Raw genomic sequence first — 7,612 nt, 5'->3', positions numbered from 1 at the left:
TGGCATTGCTTCAATATACGTCCCTCAGTTGTAACAAATGTACCACATTAATGAAATGTTAATGTGGGAATGTGTGGGAAGGGTAGTGAGTGGGGCATATGGGAATCCCCTACATTTTTTATGTATCATTTATGTAATCTAAGTATCTTTAAAAAACAAATAAAAAATAAAACCCTTGTACAAAAATTTAAAAAAATACAGCGTATTTTCCCCATTGCCATGTGTTTATTTTATTTCCCTTCATTAAAGTGTGAATTCTGTGAGTGTAGAGACTTATATCTGTTTTCTACACAGCCCTATAGCTGTTGCACTGGAAAGGTGTCTGAGTTATTGAAATAATTCAATAAAATTTATTGAAAGAATGAATGAATGAACTAGGTAGGGCTCTCATTTTTTGGACAAACATAATCCCAGTCTTCTGGCATAGGAGACAAAAGGTGGTTATGGACAAATTTTTATGGTCTTTCTCCTCATATGGCATATTTGTTAGTGAAAAAGTTAGGAAAGTAGAGATTCTGTCCCCTCTCATCTCAGTGACTGTCTCCCCACAATTACCTGCCTTAGGGCACCATGCACATCTGGGTTTCTGAGGCCGTAGATGAGTGGGTTCAGCATGGGGTTGATAACAGTGTTGAAAACCCCAACCCATTTTTCCTTGTCAGGCTCCTCTGAACCCAGGCACATATAGTTGAAGATACTTCTTCCATAGAATAGGCAAACCATGGTGAGGTGGGAACCACAGGTGGAGAAAACCTTTTTCCTGCTCTCCACTAAGTGCATTCATTGAACTGCAGTTACTACGTGGATGTAGGAAGTAATAATGAGAACCACTGGGGCACCTACCACTATGAAAGCCCATCCAACCAGCAGCAGTTCATTGAGTTTAGTGCTGGAGCAGGAGAGTTGGAAGAGCTGTGGGAGCTCACAGTAGAAGTGATTGACCTCATTGGGACCTCAGAAGTTGAGAGTATGTAGGGCAATAGTGTGTGTCAGTTCATAGGTGAGGGCACAAGGCCAGCACACAGCCACCAGTATCTTCTGAACTGCCTGGCTCATGCAGGTGCTGTAGGTGAGGGGCCGGCAGATAGCCAGGAATCAGTCAGAGCCCATGGCTGTCAACAAGAAGCAGTCTGTCCCAGTGAGGAGGTGAAAGAAGAGCTGGGAGATGCGGGCATCATAGGAAATTATATGTTTGTGGGACAGGAGCCAACCTAACATTGAAGGAAGGGTGACAGTGATATACCCAGCACCCAGCACTGATAGATTCCCAAGAAAGAAGTACATGGGGTGTGGAGTTTGGGCTCCAGCAAGATAGCAGCCAGGATTCCGAGTTTTCCCCCAATTGTGGCCATATAGGCAAAGAAGAAGAGACCAAAAATCACAGATTAAATCTTTTCTCTTTGCACTAATCCCAGAAGAATGAACTCAGTAACTGCTGTACTATTGGTCCTAGCTTCTGGTTCCATTTTCCTCTTAAGAATATGTCCAACAGAAAGGAGGTATTAGTCCACTCAGTACATTTACTCAGCATATATATATTTTAAGCCCTGTCTGTGTAAAGCCCCATGGTAAATTCCCAGCTGTTCAGGTGAAGGATTTCCCACTCTCCAGACCACATCTCACCTATGGGCCTCCACCATCACCTCAATGACTTTACCCTGCTTTCAGCCAAGATGCTCAATGCCTCTCCCGCCTTGTCCCTACCACTTTCTCCTAGCTGAAGGGTCAGAATACCTGGGAAAATGCCATATTTTAAAAAGCAGATTTCAATGTAGAAAGGTAAAGATGGAATTCCCCCATTTTCCTTTGATACACTCGGGTGATTTGGGCCCATTTTCTGGTTACCAAGTATGTGCCCCATGGTCTCCAATCCATTGCTGTCATCAAATGTCAGAACAACCATAGTTGGTAAAATCCCAAAGTCACTTTTCAGACATTTCCTTCTTGCATTATGCTTTCTTTTTTCCCCAAAGACTGTAGGAAATCAACTTGCCATTCATTTCTCGTAGATCATCTACCACACTGAGTCTCAGCATTTGATGCACATCAATATTATCTGGGACCTTTAAAACGTCCTGATACCTGGGGTCCAATTCCAGGCTTATTCAATCAGAATCTCTGAGGTTGGGAGCTTGCATCAACATTTTTTAAAGTACTCCAGGTAATTCTAATATGTCATGTCTCTCTCAAATACCAATGATTGGGCACTTTCAGCTACCGCCTCCAGATCACTTTCTTGTGATTTCCTCAAATTTAAGACACAGGTCTTTCTCATTTTACTTTTATAGATAATCCTGAAAGGGAAGAGCCAACATTTTAAACAAATAGCAAACAGAGAAGTTACAGAAAATTAGGATCTCTTATGCAGCTCTGGTGGTGAGTATTTTCCCTGCAATTGCTGACCCTCTCTTAAACCAGAGTCTCCATCAGGATGATTATTGGATTCACCTAAAAAAGCCATAAAATAAAAGTATGGTTGCTCAGGGCATATCATGAAGAATTCTGGTTTAATTGGAGTTGGGTGGCACCTGGGCATGGGTGTTTTTTTTTAATGTTTCCCATGTGATTCTAATGTCCAGTCAGGAGAGGGAACCTTTGGCTTCTTCGCACTCTGGAAGCCCTGGTGATGGCTTCTTCCTCCCATCTTCATTGCTTTTTTCCTTCCATGACAAAAAACGCAAGCAGCCCTTCCAGGTTATTTACACACCCTTCTACAAAGGCACCTCCAGCTAGGCTTGAACCCAAGGCGGTAACTACATCTTAATCTACACATAAAGTGGGTAACGTTCATCTCCTTGATTCCTCTATTCCTGCAGAAGAATGTCTCAACTTGCAAATATCTCAATGACCACCTCCATTGGTCATTGAGTCATACTCCATTGTATTTATTCAAGCAATTGGGAAATTGCAGCGGGGTTTTCCACACAGATGAGAAATTAGATGTGGTGACCTCTAATAGCTTCTTAAAGTTCTAAGATTATATGTTTTTTGGGAGTTGATGTTGGGTATAATCTTTCATAGGCCTGATCTTCATTAATGAAATTGGCAATTGATAAATGCTTTGCTGTTAGACAAATCATTGGGTGGATAACAGCACTCTACCCATCATATTAAAGAATGATTACATTTTTTCTCTTGGGTTCATCTTAACACATTAGATTGTGACCCCATGATTTTCCACTTTTTGCTCATGATTTTTTTTTCCACCTGAGACAGCTTTCCTTCAACTCCATATGACCCAATATTTCAACACTTGATTCAAATGCTGGCCACTGAATTAATGCTTCCTTAATATTTCATGATCTCAACACGTACTCTCTGTCTCCTAAACTCCACTACATATTGTTGCATGTGAACTTACTATTTACCTTCTAGCAAAGTCATTTCTCTATTGAGAATATCTCCCATATTTCACTGTAATCAGCTTGAAGTCAGAATAACTGTTGATTCAGTTTTTCAATAGCAATCCTTATAGTAATACTTCACTTTGCACATAGTATGTACTCTTTATTTCCCATATAAAAAACGGGTGTTTAAAATGCCCATAGTATTTCATTAAAAGGGAGTATCACTGTGTTTGGAGTGGTCAAGGATGACTTTCTTCTTATTGGAATATGGGCAAGACTTATATGGATTAGTATGATTTAGTGGCTGTGTAGGGGCAAGGCACAGTGCAAAATACTGCAGGTGCTGCTACTTCCCTTTGTAACAATCCATACACTGACATTTTTCTTTTCATGTAAACTGCCCTAAAGATAAGACTTGTGGACAAATAAGTAATAGTCAGGGATAGGAGGGCAAGGAAACTGCTGCTGCCTAACCCTTAGGTGCCTAGAGATGCAGCTTGATTAAAATCCCTGGAATTCTGGGATGACCTCTGATCATCCAGGGTGTCCTTGGGGTCTCCTTGATGCCCTTCACTGAGGAGTTCCACTGGCATTACCACTTCAGGGGATCACAATGAGCCCCAGTCTCCTTAAGAGTAAAGACAATGTTCTAGGATAGAACTCCAACAAGGTCTTTCATTAAGGAGAGAAGATCTTCTTTCCTTAAAAGACCTTCTGATGGAGTGAAAGTTCTAGGATACCTGATGGATTGGGTCCTGGTAGGGAGCTGGATTCAGTGAACCCCTCATACTCATCCCTAGGAGTAAAGAGAGCAGTTTCATCCAAGAAGGAGGGGCAGGGCAAAGGGGCCCAGAGAGGGAGCCAGGACCTCTGGGCTATTGTCCCAGCTCTCCCACTAAATGCTTTTACTCCTCTTGGGGCATCAGTTGTAACGTGTAGAGTCAGGTTTGAGCTCCTGGCAATGGAAGCCCCTTCTCTGTTTTTAATAGCAGAAGAAAGACCCATGAGACGACTTACCCTGGGATGGGCATAGAAGCCAGGAAGATCTTTTTAGGAAGCAGAAGAGGAGTTTGGCAGACCCAGTGAATCATCCAAATAGCCAGTAAGGGGCTGTATATGAGAAAACAAGGAGAAAATAAAGTCTTCTGTCTCATAGGGCTATCTTCAGTTCAGAGTTACCCCTGGGGGGACCTCAGAAATTAGCCCTCCCAGGAAAGAGAAGGATGGGGAGAGAGGCAAGGAAAGTAAACAAGTCGAGCCTAGAGATTCTGGATCGTACTCCAAGGAATTGGAAAGAAATAAGAGGTGTAAAAGTTAAATTAAGAAAGAAAACTGTCTTTAATAGAATATGATATGATCGAAAAAAAGCAAGCAATTATAATTAAGAGTTGAGCAAGATTGTCATTACAAGATCATCAATAAGTTCTGCATTTTCCACACCAGAATAGCCACGAAGAATATGTAATAAAAATAACATATCCATAGAGTTGTAAAGTATCTAGGGATAAATTTAACTAATACATAGAAGAAGTCTCTAAAGGAATGTTTAATTATATTACAGAGAGCTGGAAGATAATCTGAAAAAATTGGAGGGATATTCCAGGTACTTGAAAAGGAGAAATAAATAAGATGGCATTTTTCCTAAATTAAAGTGTAAATTCAATGCAATCTTGAACAAATTCCAGTTCAATTTTTGTGTGTGTGTGTTCTCAAAAAGTAAAGTTTGTGTTGCCAATAAGGCTACAAACAACTATGTCAAGCTTGAGGAAAAGAGGAAGATGGAGGCACAGTTCTGGCAGATAATAATACTTTCTACAAACCCATAGGAAGTAAAACATTATGTTATTTGTGTAAGGACAGATAATTGGGACTGATGGAACAGAATAGCAGATTTAAGTCATTTTTACAATCCTTTCTCTTTGTCTTTTAGACTAACTTTTATAATCATAATTTTGTCTCTATCTCCCTATATCTTATCATTTATTTCATTCTGTCATCTAATTGCATTGGCTAGAAAAATGTTAAATTGTTGAGATTATGGTGGCTTTGTTTTCTATTTCAAAAGGGAACACTTCTTTAATGTTATACAAAAATAATGATACATAGGTTTCAGTTATCTGAATCCCCAATGTATATCCATGATATGATGCTTCCATCTGTAGCTATTTAGGAGTTTTCATTTTGAATGAAAATTGAGCTTTATTAAATGCATTTTGGCTTCTGTTGAGATAATCAAGGAAATTTTACTTAAAAAAAAAAAAAGATTTGTTTATTTATTTATTTCTCTCTCCTTCCCCCACCCCAGTTGTCTGCTCTCTGTGTTCATTCGCTGTGTGTTCTTCTGTGACTGCTTCTATCCTTTTCCATGGCACCGGAATCTGTGTTTCTTTGCATCATCTTGTTGTGTCAGCTCTCCATGTGTGCGGCCCCATTCTTGGGCAGGCTGCACTTTCTTTCGCGCTGGGCGGCTCTCCTTAAGGGGCACCTTCCTTGTGCATGGGGCTCCTCTAAGTGGGGGACACCCCTGCGTGGCGCGGCATTCCTTGCGAGCAAGAGCACTGTGCATGGGCCAACTCCACATGGGCCCAAGGAAATTTTAATAGGGTGAATGATGTTAACAAATTTCCTAACATTGAGAAGAGAAGACAAAAAAGAGAAATAGATAGAGAAGATCACACAGCAAATGGACACAGACAGCAAAAAAAACACAAAAAAACAGCAGGGCGAGGGTGGGGAAAAATAAATAAATCTTTTAAAAAATTGAAAACAAACAAACAAAACACCATATTGCACTCTTGGTCAGAATTTGACATTCTTCTAATGTAGTGATTGATAAATATAGAAGATTTTTACCTTCTTATATTTAAGTAGGCTAGAACTTTTATTTTCACATTATTTTGCCCAGGATTTGCTACAGGGTTATGCTGGATTTTTAAAAAATGAATTAGAAAGTATATTTTTCTCTAAATTATGAAACAGTTTCAATTGCATCAAAATTATTTATTTTTTGAACTTTCTACATAGCTAACAGTAAAACTGTCTGAGACTGGCATTTTCTTCATGGTATCTCTGAAAAATTTTCAACTTATCTATGGAAATGGGCCTGACTGGTTTTTCATCTCTTTTTGAATTCTATTAATATTCCTATATAACCATCAATTTATTCAGGTTTTCAAATTTATTTCTGTCATTATATGTATTATTCTTTTACATATTTTTAAATTTCTCTTTCTTCATGGTGATTTTCTCCTTCCAATTGTAATTTTATGAATTTTGTTTTAGATTTAGTTAATGCTTTATTTAGGAATTTCAAACAGAATTGGTTCTTACATTTCTTAATTTCATCTGAATTCTGTATTGTAATTAATTAATTTTTTCTTTTAACTTTCATTGTTTCTTCTTTCCTTTGGATTATTCTGTTACAGATCTTCTATATTCTTGAGTTAAAAGCTTTATGCATTAATGTGTATTGTATATTATTAATAATGACAAGTTTAAGGTTTTATCTTTCTCATGAGTAGTGTTAATATTCATTAGTTTTTCTAAATTTTGTTGTAAAATTTAATTCACACACTGAAAATTGAATAAAGCATAAATGTACATGGTCACAAGTTAATGTCATATAGGCAGTATGTAACCTCCATCGGGGTCAAGAAGTACATTATTGCCAGAACCTCTGATTCCCTCCCTTTCCTCCTTCCTGACCACAAAGTCCAGCTCAATGTTCTGAACCATGATGTTGACATAAAGCAACCACTATTGCCTTTCATTATCATTTCACTGCCTAAATTGAGTGTTCACATTATTGATACTGCAAACTTTATTAGATATTGGCAAAATTTTCCCAAAAGCTCTTTACTGGTTTGTCTTCACACCAGCAGTGAATCAGTTTCTATGGTCCCAACATCCTCACCGAGTTTCAGTGTCAGAGTTTACCAATATTTTGGTATCTTACTTTGTGAGTGTGATTTATAAAGTGAAACAGAGATACAGAAATCCACATAACCCAAGAGTGTAGCTTAGTGAATTGTTATAAGGCAACCAATCAGCCTGGACACAAAGACCCTGGTAAAAAAATAAGACTTTGCCAAGCCCAAGAGCCCACCCATGTGGTCATTGTCACACACTAATTTAGTGTTTTTGTTTGTTTATTTACATTTTTAAAAATTTCTTACAATCAGAAAAAAACACAAGAGTAGCTATATAAGCTAAGTAAGATGTGGAGTGGGTGTAGCTCAGTATGGGAAGCCCTGACTTGCATATAT

The 7,612-nt window shown here is 38.6% G+C and overlaps 1 pseudogene; it reads right to left on the bottom strand.

Annotated features, from left to right (window-relative positions):
- Positions 1–525: 525 nt before the first annotated feature.
- LOC101419960 (olfactory receptor 3A2-like) lies at positions 526–1,472 on the bottom strand (annotated as a pseudogene).
- Between the last annotated feature and the right edge of the window lie 6,140 nt (positions 1,473–7,612).

This window comes from Dasypus novemcinctus, chromosome 21, assembly GCF_030445035.2.
Source record: "Dasypus novemcinctus isolate mDasNov1 chromosome 21, mDasNov1.1.hap2, whole genome shotgun sequence".
Classification (NCBI taxonomy): domain Eukaryota; kingdom Metazoa; phylum Chordata; class Mammalia; order Cingulata; family Dasypodidae; genus Dasypus; species Dasypus novemcinctus.
This window is presented reverse-complemented; position numbering and strand designations above follow the sequence as displayed.